Source organism: Mytilus edulis, chromosome 10 (assembly GCF_963676685.1).
Source record: "Mytilus edulis chromosome 10, xbMytEdul2.2, whole genome shotgun sequence".
NCBI classification, from domain to species: domain Eukaryota; kingdom Metazoa; phylum Mollusca; class Bivalvia; order Mytilida; family Mytilidae; genus Mytilus; species Mytilus edulis.
The window spans coordinates 36,286,050-36,303,775 of NC_092353.1; the positions used below are offsets into that span (position 1 = coordinate 36,286,050).

Here is a 17,726-nt window from a genome sequence, read left to right on the forward strand (position 1 = left end):
TAGTTGTAATACACTAAATATGACACAGCATTCTAATCATGAAAAAAGTGATAAATAATCAACATATCTTTTTACAAATCTCTCTGCATGGAAATCTATTTATGTACATTAGAACTATATATATAATATATATAAGTTTCAAGTTGATTGGACTTTTTAAAAACTACCTGACCAAAACTTTAATCTGAAGCGGGCAAAAAGGGACTTACAGACGGATGAATGGACAAATAGACAAACAAACAGATGCACAGACCAAAAAAAGGGGCATAAATCAGCACAGTATCATGCCTGTCAAGCCAGTCCTGCAACCAGCCTGCAACCAGCCTGCAACTAATAAACTTATTTACCCTTTTACTTCTTATGTTTGATTTTTCTGAACATATTTTGACGATCGATGAACGCAAATTTACAGAAATATTTATTTAACTGACAAAATATCAGAGGTTACACCTAACATAATGGCAGCAAATATTTCTTAATTGTAGACAAAAAAATAAAACAGTATATCTAAGGTGCTAAAAAACTATACATACTTTTATAATTATTATTTAGTAATATTGTTATCATGCCAACATAGAAGATTTTAATTGGTGATGGTACTAAAATAAAGTCAGTGCATTTGCTATTTTTTATGTATGTAAGAGTAATTTCAGAATAGTGTTATTTTTTTTTAATAAATTTGGTAATTTTATGTCATATTTAATCTGATTTCTATGAAATTATAAAATGAAGAAGTTACACATGTATTTTGATGTCATATTTTTAATTTAACATTTTTGTGGAACTGGAAATTGACCTTCTTTTGCTTTTTTTGAAATAACAGTAACTTGCTTCTGGCAAAATTGCATCTGATATATAACATGACATCACACATGAGATGACCAGAAGATAAATAACCACTTGTTCAGCAAGACTTGTACTAATTCTGACTGTTTACATAGACGGATCCTCTTTCGTGGGAAAAATTTGGTTGATTATATAGGGAATCATTGAAGCATGACTGGAGTGGGCCCCCCTTAGGTCAGTCAGCCCCCCCCCCCCCCCCCCCCCCCCCCCCCCCCCCTTTAATGAAAAGTTCTTGATCCGCCAGTGGTTTAAGTAGGTGTTAACACAAGCCAGCTGAAGATATATAGATATAATACTGTCATTAATTTTGATAAGTATAGATAGTTAGAGCTCATCAACATGTATTAAATGATACACTGCATGCAAATGATAATTCCTCAGCACTGTCTATTTATGGTTTCAATGATTACCAAATAACATAATTTCAATTGATATTTTATAGTGTGTCTTTATATACTACACTGTTTCAGGTAAGAGTGGAGGTTGGCGCCTGTTAGAACCTTTATTAACCCCACTTGCTTTGTATGCACCTGTCCTTACTCCTAAGTCACGAGCATGTTGTTCAGTGGTTGTCTGAGGTCTCTTATACATAGCTATATACCAAATGTTCACTGTTACATGACCATGGTGACCATCATATCAGATAACAACATCTTCATCAAAACCTGTAGACCTCCAATTTTTTAATTGATAATAATTAAAATCACAGAATAATATTTAGTATTATTCCATATTGATAAAACTTTAGTAGGTTTTTCTATATCAATAGGAATTTGAATAAATAAGCATATTCACCTGCGGAAAAAGGATATTCACCGCGCATAACGTCGCGTGCTTTTACCTGCACTATTTTGGTAAAAAAAACGATTGATGTACAATTGGTTTTGGTTAATAATTGCCATTACATACATTTCTCTCGGAATATGGAATAAAACTATTACTGTCTTTTGTTTCGGTAAATATGTGGTTTAATTGACTTTTGAAAAACTGATATTCACTTCGGTTGTTGGCCTCAGTGAATATCAGTTTTTCAAAAGTCAATAAAACTACACATTTACCTCATCAAAAGACAGTAATTGTATATTATTGCATAGCAATATAATATTTCCAATAGAAAGTAACCAAAAGTTAGCGTTGCAATAAATTCTGATATTGCACTAGTGCAATCCCTAAATCATCAAAATTCATGAAATCATCAATGAGAAACCTTAGTTAAACCAATCTTTACTTTCAAATATTATATTGCTATACAATAAAAGGTTATTGCATGAATATTGGGGAATATTGTACCTCGTAGAACATATATTGCACTCGCAAGCTCGTGCAATATAAAATTCTACTCGGGACAATATTCCCCAATATTCTTATAGTAAAGGAATTATAAAGAAAAGGTTCAATAAGTTTAAAGATAAAACAGTAATACAACACATCTAGTAATTAAAAGCTTACTAACAACAGCAACAGGCCCAAAATAAAACATGTTTTCGGATTGCAAACAAAAATGTTACTAGCAGTTTCTGACACAATTGCATAAGCAATTCTTGTAATACCATTAAGCTTTGAAACATTTACCACATGCAGAAAATAGTAAACATAAAAACAATAGCAGCATTCCGTGATGTAATACTCAATGATATACATGTGGAGGATGATTATTCTAACAGTTAAATTACACCAAAGTATTCATAAATATTATACCAAAGCTTGAAGCATTTCTAATTATTCTCAAAGAATTAAAGTACTTAAAATTCAAGATTTGAAGCCAAAAGATAGAAAATATCTGTAAGACTTAATTACAATTTCAATTTTGTAAATGTTAAATGAAAAAAATTCAAATTTCAACATTTTGAAAATTGTAATAATCTGTCTTATAAGTTCCATTCTCATTTTTGTGTCTCTAATTTAGATTTATTTTGCATATATTCAAAAAGATATGATTAACCAGATGCTCCACAGGGCGCAGCTTTATACAACTGAAGAGTTCAAACCCTGAACAGTTGGGGCAAGTATGGACACAACATTCAAGCTTGATACAGCTCTCAATTTGGATTGTGATTAAATAGTTGACACAACATAGGTTTCTGACACAGAATGAATGTGGTCTAAGAACTTAAACTTAAAACTTTTAAATTGGTCATTTACCTATTATGGTCCAATATCCAAAATCTAAATACATGGTTAGATTCAGCATATCAAAGAACCCCAAGATTTTAATTTTTGATGAAATCAAATAAAAAAAAAGTTCAATTTTTTACCCTTTAGACCTCAATGTGGACCAATTTGATAACCAAGCCCAAATACAAAAAATGTATCAAAAATCTAAATACATAGTTAGATTCAGCATATATCAAAGAACCCCATATATTCAATTTTTGATGAAATCAAACAAAGTTTAATTTTGGACCCCATTGAATTTGAACCAACTTAATTTGAAAACTGGGCCTATAATAAAAAATCTAAATACATGTTTAGATTCAGCATATCAGAAAACTCCAAGGATTCAATTTTTGTTGATATCAAACAAAGTTTAATTTTGGACCACAATTTGGACCAACTTGAAAACTGGCCCCATAAGCAAAAATCTTAATACATGTTTAGATTCAGCATATCAAAGAACCCCAAGAATTCAATTTTTGTTGAAATCAAACAAAAAAGTTTTTGGACCCCGATTTGGACCAACTTGAAACTGGGCCCATAATCAAAAATCTAAGTACATGTTTAGATTCAGCATATCAAAGAACCCCAAGAATTCAATTTTTGTTAAAATCAAACTAAGTTTAAATTTGGACCCTTTGGACCTTAATGTAGACCAATTTGAAAACGGGACCAAAAATTAAGAATATATGATACACAGTTAGATTTGGCATATTAAAGAACCCGAATTATTCAATTTTTGTTGAAATCAAACAAAGGTTATTTTTGACCCTTCAGGCCCCTAATTCCTAAACTGTTGGGATCAAAACTCCCAAAATCAATCCCTGCAACCTTCCTTTTGTGTTCATAAACCTTGTGTTCAACATTTCATAGATTTCTATTTACTTATACTAAAGTTATTGTGCGAAAACCAAGAAAAATGCTTATTTGGGCCCTTTTTTGGCCCCCGAAATCCTAAACTGTTGGGACCAAAACTCCCAAAATCAATCCCAACCTTTCTTTTGTGGTCATAAACCTTGTGTTTAAATTTCATAGATTTCTATTAACTTAAACTAAAGTTATAGTACGAAAACCGCAATGTGTCTTTGGGCGACAACGACCACGCCAACCTCACACTAATATACGACCTCAAAATATTTAGGCGTTGTATAAAATAAGAAGCCCGTCTCTTCATTTTATAAATTACCTAGTTGTCTTATTTAAGTTAGTCATTATGATTGAAAAAAATCAACTGATGAAAAATTAGCATGATTAGACAGTACCTGAACCATGCAAATGAGTATATAAATCAGGCCGTTACTTTTTTTCATTTGAATTGTCTTACATTAGCTAACTAAACGGTATGGGTTTTACTCATTGATGAAGGCTGTACAGTGTGACCTATTGTTGTTACTTTCTGTGTCACTTGGTCATTTATGGAGAGGTGTCTCATTGGCAATCATACCACATCTTCTTATCTTTATATTCAGTCAAAGACATATATATGGCAGACTTACCAGACCATAATTAAAGCATATGTATATATATATACATGCATATGTATATCTAGATACAAGATATGAGTTATCAAGCAAGCTCTTCTGACTTCTAAAAACATAAAGCTTTGACCAATATTAAACTGATGATGGAATGGCATTCGTATTATTTATGTCTTATACATTGTAATTGCACTCTGCTACATTTGAAAAAATGCTGACGAGACAAAAATTGACTTGAGAAATTAATCCAATGATTTTACTACCAGTTAAGAAAATTACAATGAAACTGAGTTATGACTGCTTTCTTGAAAACTTAACTCGATAAAAAATCTATCTAAGTTGTATTCATAAACATGATAAATATTGAATTTCAGTCTACTTTAAACGATTTTCATAACTGAATGAAATCATTAATTCCTGATCTTACAGTAAGTTTGACAAGACCATGTATTATAAGACAGATTAAAGTTTCTAATGATGTTAACAACTAAAGGTCACAGTACAGTCTACAACAATGTGCAAATTCTATGCAATTTGTAAGGTAAAAAACCCTGTCAAGTTTGAGGTTCATCTCCTTATCAAAACATACATATATCAGCCCCGTAGCCAGGAATTTCCAAGGGGAGGTTCTTTGGACTCATGAACTCGACTTTAACAGTCACAATTTGAACAAAACGTTGACTTTAACAGTGCTTATTTGATTTCAAGGGGGGGGTTCAGACGGGGGGTTCAGACCGGAACCCCCCTGGCTACGGGTATGTATATACAAAATACCATGTGGAATTGCAAGGTGATGGCGTCTTCATGCTGCCTTTTGATTGTTAATCAAAACTCTATATCAATTAAGGTTTACATTTAGGCCAGAGAATACTGACCTTATAAAAAGGTGACCTCACGAGACGGGCTTCTGCTTTAAAAAGTTCTCGAAAAAGAGGTGGTCACAGGAAAAAAGATTTAGAGATTTCTGCCTTTATAAATAATACTTTAAGACAGAAGATGTGATTTCAGCTCCTCAATTGTGAAATTTCCATTTCTATGTAGCAACATTCCAGCAGAGCCTGCATATGAAGTATATCTTTTCCCTTTAGTTTATAAACTTTTCCATGGCTTGTATTTCCTATCATGATACATGTAATTAATTTTCTTGATAGAGGATTGCTACTCACAAGGAAGCTATTAAACCAAGAGTTCCAAATGGCGAAGTTGAAATCATCCCTTTGTAAACTTTTTACGACACCATAACAAGTTGGTTGACCTTTCAGGACTATCTGTTTCACAGATGATAGCAGATATGTTCCAAACTACAATTTCATCCCAATTTTCCCTAATAGGACCTGCCAATTTTGACCAATTTCCTGGTTTGAACTAACATGAGCACCACAACAGGTGCCACGTGTGGAGCAGGATCTGATGACCCTTCTATAGCACCTGAGATCACCCCAAGTTTTTTGTAAATTTTGTGTTGCTCAGTCGTAAGTTTTTTGTTGTGTTTTGTGTACTATATATATTGTTTGTCTGTTGTTGTTGTTTTGGTTTTTTTTTTGCTAGATGGCGTTGTCTGACAGTTTATTTTCGACTTGTCAGTTTGAATTTGACTTTGGTAATAGTATTTTGCTCTCTTTTATAGCAGGTTTGACTGTAATAGCCAAATAAAACCAATATCTAAATGGACACTTGCATGACTTGTGTAGAATTAAATATAAAATATAAGTTGCAAATTCATCTGATGATGCTCTAACACTTTTCTGTTACCATTGTAAGATAGATGTACATAAATGTTAATCTTTACTATCAAGAGCCTTGATTGATAAGTAGATGACTGGGTTCCTACAAGTGTATATCCATCTTTGCCATACACTATCATTACCAATAGCTACTTAAGTCCCATTATCAGATCTAACATGTAGAGAATAATGCATAACAAACAACTCATTTGTCTCCTACTAACTGCTACCAGGGACAAATTGTCCATTAATGTCCCAAATTATAAACCCTTATTATAGTGACATAATGTTCAAATATTGGTTCTCGGCACTTTGCCGATCCTATGTAATCTCTGTGGTCCCAATTAAGCAATTTTTTTCCATCTGATTGCTATCTGATAATATTAATTGGCTAATTATTGTAAATAATAAGACCACAGATTCCATTACTGCCTGTAAATACCAGTATAATCTCTAATCGTTATTGATGTTAGAGGCTATTTCTATATACCATTAAATACATGAAATGATGGTTAAATAATTGCTTATGGATATAAAAATTCACCTTAAATATGCTCAATTCTATTTATGCTCACTAGTCTTGTGTGGGTTTCTATTATCCAACAAATTGTTCTGTAGGTAACTTATCAAAATTTATATCATTTCAAATATTTTGGTTTTTCCTTCAGAGAACTTTAACACTAACCACAAAAATGTGTTTTCACCTGGAAAAAGAAGCTTTGCACCAATAAGGTCATTGTGACCTGTGATGGTACCCTGGTAAAGCTGCCCCAATCCCCAGTAACCTAGAGTTATATATTTGTTAAGTCAGCGACATTGTACTTCTAAATGCTTCTGTTTCAACTACTTATAACACATAATCTATTTATTTTGCCATCTATTCTTTGAATGTGTTTTATAAGTGATAGCTAAATGTTATTAAACATACAATACATCATATACCAATCGATACACTATTAATGTTGTTTTTTGTAAATTTATCTTGAAATAAGAACTTGTTTAGTAATCCAGTAATCTTCACAAAAGACCAAATGACTTAGAAGTTATGATATACAGTAACAAATGACAACCACTGAAATACAGGATTCTGACTTGAGACATGCACATATAATGTGACAGGGTTATAAAAATGTTTGCATTGTAAAAATGATGCTTTTAATTTGTCCAATGTTTAAATAATAATAAAATTGAGAATGGAAATGGGAAATGTGCCAAAGAGACAACAACCCGACCATTGAAAAAAACAACAGCAGAAGGTCACCAACAAGTCTTCAATGTAGCGAGAAATTCCCGCACCTGGAGGCGTCCTTCAGCTGGCCCCTAAACAAATATATATTAGTTCAGAGATAATGAACGCCATACTAATTTCCAAATTGTACACAAGAAACTAAAATTAAAATAATACAAGAATAACAAAGGCCAGAGGCTCCTGACTTGGAACAGGCGCAAAAATGCTGCGGGGTTAAACATGTTTGTGAGATCTCAACTCTCCCCCTATACCTCTAGCCAATGTAGAAAAGTAAACGCATAACAATATGCACATTAAAATTCAGTCCAAGAGAAGTCTGAGTCTGATGTCAGAAGATGTAACCAAAGAAAATAAACAAAATGACAATAATACATAAATAACAACAGACTACTAGCAGTTAACTGACATGCCAGCTCCAGACTTCAATTAAACTGACTGAAAGATTATGATTTCATCATGATGAACATCAGGCACAATCCTTCCCTTTAGGGGTTTTAGTATCATACCATCATAACATATATGAGAAGAACATAAGAATGTTTTTTTATAACAAATTCCAATTAAAGCAATTTAACTTTTAATGCTCTATTATAGATTTACAGTACAGTGTTATTAACTCTGATGATAGTATTAGAATAAGAATGTTTTTAAATTGAAATTGTACTAAAGTTTTGAAATTAAGGGAAGAGGCATCACCTTACAGTCAATGTACTGTATTCATGGTTTTTATCAATGGAAATTATACAACCATTCTGAATTTTGATACATTATAAATCTCTTTTGCAGTTCAACAATTTTTCAAAAGTTGCAACAATAAATGCTGCAATTATTTTTGAGTTTACATTTATAGTAGTTGGTTCTAGAATCTGGTTATGTTTGTGAAAGAAAATTAAAAATCTAATTTCTAAAAATAATTCTTATTTCTAAAAATAAATCTAATTTCTAAAAATAAATCTAATTTCTAAAGATAAATCTACTTTCTAAAGATAAATCTAATTTCTAAAGATAAATCTAATTTCTAAAGATAAATCTAATTTCTAACATGTCTAAAGCTAAATCTATCTATGAAAGTGTTCCAAATGGTGTGAAGATATACATCTGAACAGAACATCATCTTTTGTTATTCCATTTCAAAAATCTGATTATTATTGATCAAATGTCAATTTCAGATGAGGATTTGAAATTATACATATATACATGCCAAAGATATCTACTATGGTAAACTGACTGCTAAAGCTAAGGTCACCATATAGCGACTAAATTCTCTACTTCATAGGGAAGTTCTCTTCTTAACAAATTCTGTTACATTTAAGCAATATTGACATGCATACCATTGTAAGTGCACATATACATATATTAAAACCGGAATGTGTCCATAGTACAATGATGCCCCACTTGCACTATCATTTTCTGTGTTCAGTGGACTGTGAAATTTGGATCAAAACTCTAATTTAACATAAAAATTAGAAAGATCATATCATAGTTAACATACACGTGTACTAAGTAGCAAATCGATTGGACTTGAACTTCATTAAAAACTATCTTGACCAAAAACTTTAACCTGAAGCGGGCCAGGTTGAAGAACGGACGAACGAAGGAACAGAGGGAGGGACAAACAAATGGATGCACAGACTGAAAAACATAATGCCCCTAGGTGGGGCATGAAAAGAAGTTTTGTTCCACTCTATTTAGGAAACAAAATTTGTCTTCAACTATGACATACATTCCTATTCAAATTGTACATATGGAAACAGCGATGACAATAAAGATGATAAAAGTATTAGAAAATATTTATAAAAATAAGGAGATAAGGTACAATTACCTCTGAGGCCAATTTCCACCAGACCAAACTGTTAATTTAAATGGCTATAGCGCATTGTATCCCAAACTCTGTCTGACTGACAAAATGTCAGACAAAAAATCATTCTGTCACACAGAATGTTTAAAATTTTTTGGTTGACTTTATAGTAGAAAGATTCAAATTTCTTTTTCGATCAGACAAACTCTTAAACAGTTTGGCACAGACTGCTATAGGGCACTGTACAATTTTCACCTTTGCCTAATGTGACATTTACCGTATAACAACTGAAGGAAGAAATTATCACTTTCTTGCCCTACCTTCCATATTGAATATTCTAGATCTGCAATGGAGGTGACAGAAACTAAGAAGTCAAAGTAATTATAAAATATATAATTATGTCATATTGATTACAATTGTGATCCCATGACAATCAAAATCATTTTCTGTGAATTAAATAACAGGCCTGCAATCAATTTTTACTATGTGACTTAGCATACAAAAAATAACTTTGGCATTGGGTAATATTATATAATGTAAAAAAAAAATCACTTAAACCTATCGATCAATAACACTTATTAATGTTATTTAAAATCTTTACAATGCATCTGTTTTTTACAAGAGCATGTGGTTTTTATTATCTTTTCCTAATCAGCTTGCAAAAATAAGTATGTTTTATCTGAAATATATCTCTTTACTTCGTTGATTGACTTTAATTATTTTATTAGTTCACGAGTTAAATACATTTTAAAAAACTTTTATATTCATGTTTAGAAAACATCTTCAGTAAATAATTTGTCTGTGTATTTTTATCACACCCAAGGCATATTTCCAACAGTAATATTCATTAATAGTTGCATTATGTTGCCAATTATTCTCTCCTACTGTACCTTCAGTAATTAATTCCATAATGAAAAGTTGTCAATTACATTTTAATGACTAAACATGTACAGGAAATTGATCACCAATACATAAACTATCAATTACAAGATCAAGTGATTATCCAATTAGATTTGCAAAGATAATGTAACCACAGGTGTTTCAATACACAAGATAATATTGGAATTTTCCTACCTTGCTTTCATCAGTAACATCTTCTAGTTTATGTCATTGAAGATGCTCTATCCATAAGGCAAGTTGCTGTAACAAATGGACTGTTCCATTATGGCATCAGAGGGGTGGTCAGGTCAATACATTGATTATCTAATCATTATTTTAATCACACTGTTCAAGCATTGTCAGTTGTTCTGTATATATCTGGATAATAGTTTTTAGATCAATTTCTGTAAAATATGAATTACTGGTATTAATAATTGATGCTTATACTGAACTATATATAATTTATATATAATTATCTGGTAATTCACAGAAAAACGTCATACCAAAATTACTGACTCCTTTTTTTAATTACATTTAATGAAAAATGTCACATAGTCTCAACCCATTATCAAGCAATTTCTTATTTATAAACTATATTTATTATAATGGATGACAAATAATATGACATGATTGATCAATATTAATGCATAATTTCTTTTTTTGAAATAATACATTAGTCTTTTTTAATGACCCTGCAAATTTAATTACTCATTCATTACATGTAAGTTGAGAACAATAACAGACATTTTAAACATGCAGTCTGTTATGATTTTAATTCAACTTGATGTGGTCATTGTGGTCCTAGTCTGAAGATATTTGCATACAAGGGGTTTGGTGGACTCCATTGTAACATGCAGTCTGTTATGGTTTTAATTCAACTTGATGTGGTCATTGTGGTCCTAATCTGAAGATATTTGCATACAAGGGGTTTGGTGGACTCCATTGTAACAAGCAGTCTGTTATGGTTTTAATTCAACTTGATGTGGTCATTGTGGTCCTAATCTGAAGATATTTGCATACAAGGGGTTTGGTGGACTCCAATGTAACAAGCATCTCATTACCTTACTAAATGTTTAAAACAGAGATTTTCAAGTCAGATTAGTACTGCACAAGAATTAAAATCTTGCTTAAAAAGTAAAATCACAAAAATACTGAACTCAGAGGAAAATCAATTCGGAAAGTCCATAATCACATGGCAAAATCAAATAACAAAACGCATCAAAAACGAATGGACAAGAACTGTCATATTCCTGACTTGGTACAGGCATTTTCAAATGTAGAAAATGGTGGATTGAACCTGGTTTTATAGCTAGCTAAACCTCTCATTTGTATGACAGTCACATCAAATTCCATTATATTGTCACCGATGCGTGAACAAAACAAACAGACACAATATGTGTTTGTTTGTTTGTGACCTGAGACAATTTTTAAATGCAACCTTTTGACCATCGGTGTAAAAAGGAGGAAGGTGTTTCCCAAGCCACATTATAATTTATATTGTGATTAAACAAATGAGAAACATACAAATCCAAATATCTTCCATAATTTAATTAACTCTTATATGTAGAACCTTACTACCATTTTAAATCAAATTAATATTAGATCATCTCAAAGTAGTTTGCAATGAATGTATATGTTTACAGGTCAAATTCAATTTCAATCTTTAACTTCCAGCATCTGGTGCATAATGATTTTCAGGTATGTTTGCTTTAAGTTTTGTTAAGTTGTGATGTATGTCTCACTCTGTGATGAATGCACACAGTTTTGACAGCTGGATCCGAATTATTGTTACATCAACCTATTATTTATAAAAAAGAAGATGTAGTATGATTACCAATGAGACAACCTCTGCAAGAGACCAACATGACACAGAAATTAACAACTGTAGGTCACTATATGGCCTTCAACAATGAGCAAAGCCCATACCGCATAGTCAGCTGTAAAAGGCCTCGAAATGAAAAACAATTAAAACGAGAAAACTAACAGCCTTATTATGTCTGTTTGTGTAGCTCACCCAATTTTATCAGTATTATTGAAGACTGTCATGCAAGTAAATTAGGTTTGCTTAGCTATTAAACCAGGTTTAACCCACCATTTTCATTTGAAACACATGTGCCAAGGTCCAAGTCAGGAAGATGAAGGTTGCTTTTCACTCTTTCATTTGGTTGTTGGTTGATAACATTCAGTTTTGTCAGTTTTTTTAGGACATCCCCTTAAATATTTTACCTTCGAGCTGTAAAATTATTTTCATCTTATTATCAATTTTGGAATGTATTTAAAATGAAATTGTTAAATTCATAATTTGGGGATTTTGTTATTTGTAATAGAATTCTGACGAAACTATGGTTACTACTACTTTTATTCTTAGATTTTCTTTTTCATAGAATCACACAGTATTAGTCCAAGATTACTCTGACTTCAGAGTAATCTTGAACTACACAGTATAGATATGAAATGTTTTTTTGTTTTGTGTCTGGGGGGAAATACATTAAAAATGCAATGAATTTTCTCTTTTTTTATCTCAAAATACAGGCATTTACCAAACAAATAATTATTCTGAAATCTTTAAATAAACATGATAAAGGGGGATAATCCTAAATAAATATTTTTAATAATTTTGTTTTATATATTTGAATGACTTCCCTTGCATCAAGCAATACATGGCAGAAACCAGTAATTTTACAATAAATCTTGAGAATTCTATGGATTTATGATTCTATTTCCTTGAAAAATAATTCAAGCTTATATATAAATAAAATGTATGGTTTTGAGTGCTTACATGTATGTGAATAAAGAAAATCTTTCAATTTGGGTGTCTGTCCAGCATGGAGATTTCAAAATTTATACACATGCAAATGCAAATAAGGCATAAAATGTGATCCTCTGATACAAATCTAGTCCTCACCTTCTAAATCCTACTAATTGCAGACAAGAATTGGCAAAATTCAAGAAATAAATGATATTCAATGAATTAGAGCCTTGTCCACACCTATTTAAATAAAGAATTTATTATTATTATTATTATTATTATTATTATTATTATTATTATTATTATTATTATTATTATTATTATTATTATTATTATTATTATTATTATTATTATTATTATTATTATTCTCACCATAAAAATCTCAACATATTTTGTTTACATAAATCTACTGAATTCCCCCCCCCCCCCTCCCCCCACTTTGAAATGATGCTGTTTAAGTGAGGAGACCATAATTAAGACTTCTGATTGGACCCATTTGTGAAGGAAATCTCCAACCTGTGTATGCAACTACTTACTTACATTTTGTAAGTACATGTACTCACTGTATTAAAGCCTAGTATTAACATTCATTTATTTTTTTCGGTTCTAATGATGCATTTATATACCTCATTGCTTAACTATAGCAAACTTTTTGTATGTAGTGATTTCTTATTACTAACAATGTATTGTGACTTGTATGAAGAGTTGTCTCATTGGCACTCATACCACATCTTCTAATGTCTATTAAGGGTGATATAATATTTACTCATTTGTTTCTTGACATTGTTCAATACAATGCAGCAAATGAAACAAAATAGTAAAAAGGTTAAATTATAGACCTTTTGCCATGGCCAGCAGGTACATTATGTGGATGAAAGAGGGAAGATAGGACCTTTATGAATGTCAGGATTTAAATTTATTTAATTCAGGACCTTGGGATTTTCATGTTTTTAAGCCTGGGATTTCGGTTTTCGTAATCTGAATAGTTACTCAACTTTAAAAATAGCCAATCCCGGATACAAGTGTATGAGCAATGTACTTATTGTGTTTTATTTTTGTACTATCAATTCCAAGTTAACTTTCCATAGCAGTCAGTGAGAGAAGGTATTTCACTTCGTATCTAATATCACCTTTAATTCTAGGATGAACCCCATTTCTAACTCTTGAAATATTTAATTTCCTTTGCGTCAGTGGGCATGACTCTTTTCCGTACACACTCCTCTTTATATGCGATCGTTTTTAATATAATGTATACAAAATTTATCGACATCTAACGAGTTAATTTTTCTGGACAAGTCGTATTTTGATTTTGCCTGCTTACGGAAGGGAGACAACTCGAAATGATAATATGGAAGACTCCATTTCGGCTGAAGGGGTGTTGAAGTTACACCTTTACCATGTGGACTACATTTATTTTGATTCAAATGATGCATATGATTTAAAATTATGCAACAACCATAACCCTCAATAGCAGACAGACAGAAATGATTCCATGAGTATCAAATTAGTCAATGGAGTGGGGAATCCAGAGCAACCATTCAATCTGATACCCCTGAAGTCAAGAAAACTATACGCATGCGCATAATTACATAAACAAACCCTAGACTTGTGATTTGGTTCAAGAACGTTTATTAAATGATAATTAAACGACCTAAATGGTTCTCCTTTTCTTTATGAGAGAACAATACCAAATATCTGTTTCATAACGTTGACATACATGACATATAAGAAAAACTCCACTTCAGTTCTTATATGATAGAAATAGATTGATCAGAATTCAGAGATCTCTCACATTTTATCAAAACTGGGGAATTCCCTCTGACATGTTTCTAAATTTATAAAAACACTAAATATAAATACTGCTTAATTCTGATTTTCTGTGTTGTTAAAAATATGCATATAAGTCAAGGGAAATATCAAACATTACAGGAAAGTCAGAGGCGGATTTAGGGAGGGCAGGGGGCCCGGGCCCCCCCTTTTGAGAAAAAAATTTGGTTGCTTATACAGTCGATTCCACTTAATTGCATACCGCTTAATAGCATACTTTTCTCCTGCACAGAACCATTTCCCATTCATCTAATGTTAAATTGTACTATTATGCATAGCCCCTCAAGTGGCATTTCGGTTAATTGCATAGAAAATAATCGCCAGCTAGATATGCTTATTTAAAACTGACAAGATTTTTGACTGGAAACAGCAATTTGGTAAGTATATTTTTCTTGAATGCATCATATTTTTTTATATTATTTCACATTTACTTCTGTGTTATTTAAATAAAGTTTTAAAACAGTTTCTTTCGTGTTTATATGATTATAAAAAAGGCCTCGATGTGTACACAGGTAAAGTTTCCCATATTCTATTTTAAGCCTCGAGGTCATAAAGATGTCAATCAGCTGATTGTTGTAAAAACACAACCATTCTATGATCTTCTATCTCAAAAGGTGTTAATTATTGATTACATTTCAAACATTGTTCATAGATTACATTTTGGGTGTATTTTTAAAACAATAATGCCTGCTAATTATCGATCATTATCCAATGTGCAATCTCGTAATTTGGCATGGGGTGATCTACATTTATGTTAAATATTACAGGGCATTTATATATGGTTGAAGAATTTCATACATCAATCTTTCATTTTTAATATTTTTTTAAAAGAACATTAACTTAAAATTATTATATTTTCTCACTTTCAACACTCGTGTCCAGCAAATAACCCGTGCAGGGCCCCATTACCTGTTAAAACTGCTTTGCATACTGTATACGAAACTAACGAGGTTATTGTAACAGTGTTACATCACTGTGCAATCGGTAAATACTGCACATTAAAGGCAGTTCATTACACATTTATTGTATCAAATGATTATAAACTGTATAGCATTGTTCAACAGTTTGTTTTAATCAAAGCGTAAAAATATAATTTGTACATCCGGGTTATAGAAACAAATCTATTTTTAGAACAATTTTATTTTCGTATCTCAGGTAAAGGAAAAGTCGGTACATAAATAAACTAAAACTTAATGTGTTTATAAACTTTATTGAAAGAATAAACAATGAAATAAAAATGCACAACACTAGACAAATAACTTTTATTAGAATAAATAATCATTCAATATGTTGCAAGTGGATTATGGACGTTCATCTTTCTTCAGGATTTCCTCTATCGATGTTATTTGACTCCGTATTTTGGCATTTCAGATATAAGCATACTCCGCTTTATTGCATAATTTCGTCTGACAAATAGGCTATGCAAATAACCGGAATGTTCTGTATAGGGAATCACTGAAGCATGACGAAATCGGGCCCCCTCTTCGGCAGCCCCACTTTTGAAAATTTCTAGATCCGCCACTTAAAGTTGTTTAAGTTCAATCCTTTTATTTGTTTTTACCTTTTAAAGCAAGACAATCATAAGAATCTGAGATGTTCCTTAATGTTTAGAATAAAACGGTTGACATGAGGGCATGGCACTGAGTCAATGGTACAAGTCTACAGATTGCTTGAAAGCAATCGTATCCCAAAAAACATGTACTTGAATAATACCAGTAGAATGTTTTAAGGGTTCATGTGTAAGGAAATTCAATCCTCTTTATCCCATCTGAATTCGTACTTGTTCTAAAAACTAAACTTATAACATCCTGCATTTTATGGGTCACTTTTGGTTCACGAATAATTTTGAATAGTTAGTATTTAAAGAAGTCCAAATTCATAACTAGAACTGGTATTAAATTTCTTCTTCAATGCCAATCAACTCATTTACAATTTGTAATAAAAATAATTGTCTCATATGCATCAAAGATTTGAACAGTAAATTTACTATACAAATCCCTAAACAAACCCTTGAAATTATATATCACTATAAACTGGTACATAACATCTTTCCAATGAAGATCAAAATGTATTTGAAAGTAATCAACAGTCGTTGCAGATTAATCTTTAATTCTGTTGGGGAAAAATATTGTAAACAAATGAAATGTACAAGGATTTTTTTGTAGAATTTTAAATGGGTCTCAATCGGTGGAAGGAGGGGGGAGAGGGTAGGACCTGAATCAGGACTCTGGGATTGGGTGTTTTTAAGCTCTGGATTTTGGAATTGATCCTTTCGATCAGGATCTGGCAATTCTTTTTTCGAATTTTGGGATGTCAGATTTAAATTTCTTTATATTCATGATATTAGGGACCTCAGGTTTTCATGTTTTTAACCCTGGGATTTCAGAATGAGGTCCCCTCCCGTTTCAAATTAAAAGATCAGCTGTTGTGTCCAATCCATTTGTCTTTTTTGAACAATAAAATATGTTTAACTGTTTAAACTAGCTGTTGTGCACTGCAGTTTGTCATCTACAAGACTGCAACCTAGTCATTCTTAAGTAAGAAGAAAATGTTATTTCTAGTCTGACAAGATATAAATGAGAAAATGTTCAAATTTACATAGACACTAAGGTTTGTATTTAACACAGGCTATTTTCTTCCCATTGCCAATATTTTATTACTATTGACAACACGTCTAGTGCCTGTGATTGAAATTTTAACAGTTTAAGTGAAATTGGTTAAACCTGAGACTATACTATATATATATGTGTTATAGTCTCAGGTTAAACATGAGCTGTGAACTGTCAGTGAAAGGTAGAACTCTAGACTGGTATCCCCCTTTTTCCTTTAAATTTTGCACTTTATCTTTGAATTTTCAAACCATACGTGAGTAATGTATTCTCTTATGGATGAATCAGGAAGTAATAAAAGTCCTTTCATTTTCACAAACTCCAGGCTGCTGATGCTGTTTTTTCCAGTTGCCTCCCCTTTCCCGCTATTCTGTTGATTGTCGAAATATAGAAAGGGAAATTTGATTGGTCTA

At 31.7% G+C, this 17,726-nt stretch overlaps 1 protein-coding gene across 1 annotated transcript in view; it reads right to left on the bottom strand.

Moving 5' to 3' along the window:
* Positions 1-17,692, bottom strand: part of LOC139491040 (uncharacterized) — a 55,457-nt gene extending 37,765 nt beyond the window's left edge. The window contains exons 1-2 of the mRNA XM_071278309.1: positions 17,570-17,692; positions 10,324-10,532 (exon numbers count right to left, since the gene is read on the bottom strand). The gene's annotated coding sequence lies outside the window, so the exon portion shown is untranslated. The remainder of the gene's footprint in view (positions 1-10,323; positions 10,533-17,569) is intronic.
* Between the last annotated feature and the right edge of the window lie 34 nt (positions 17,693-17,726).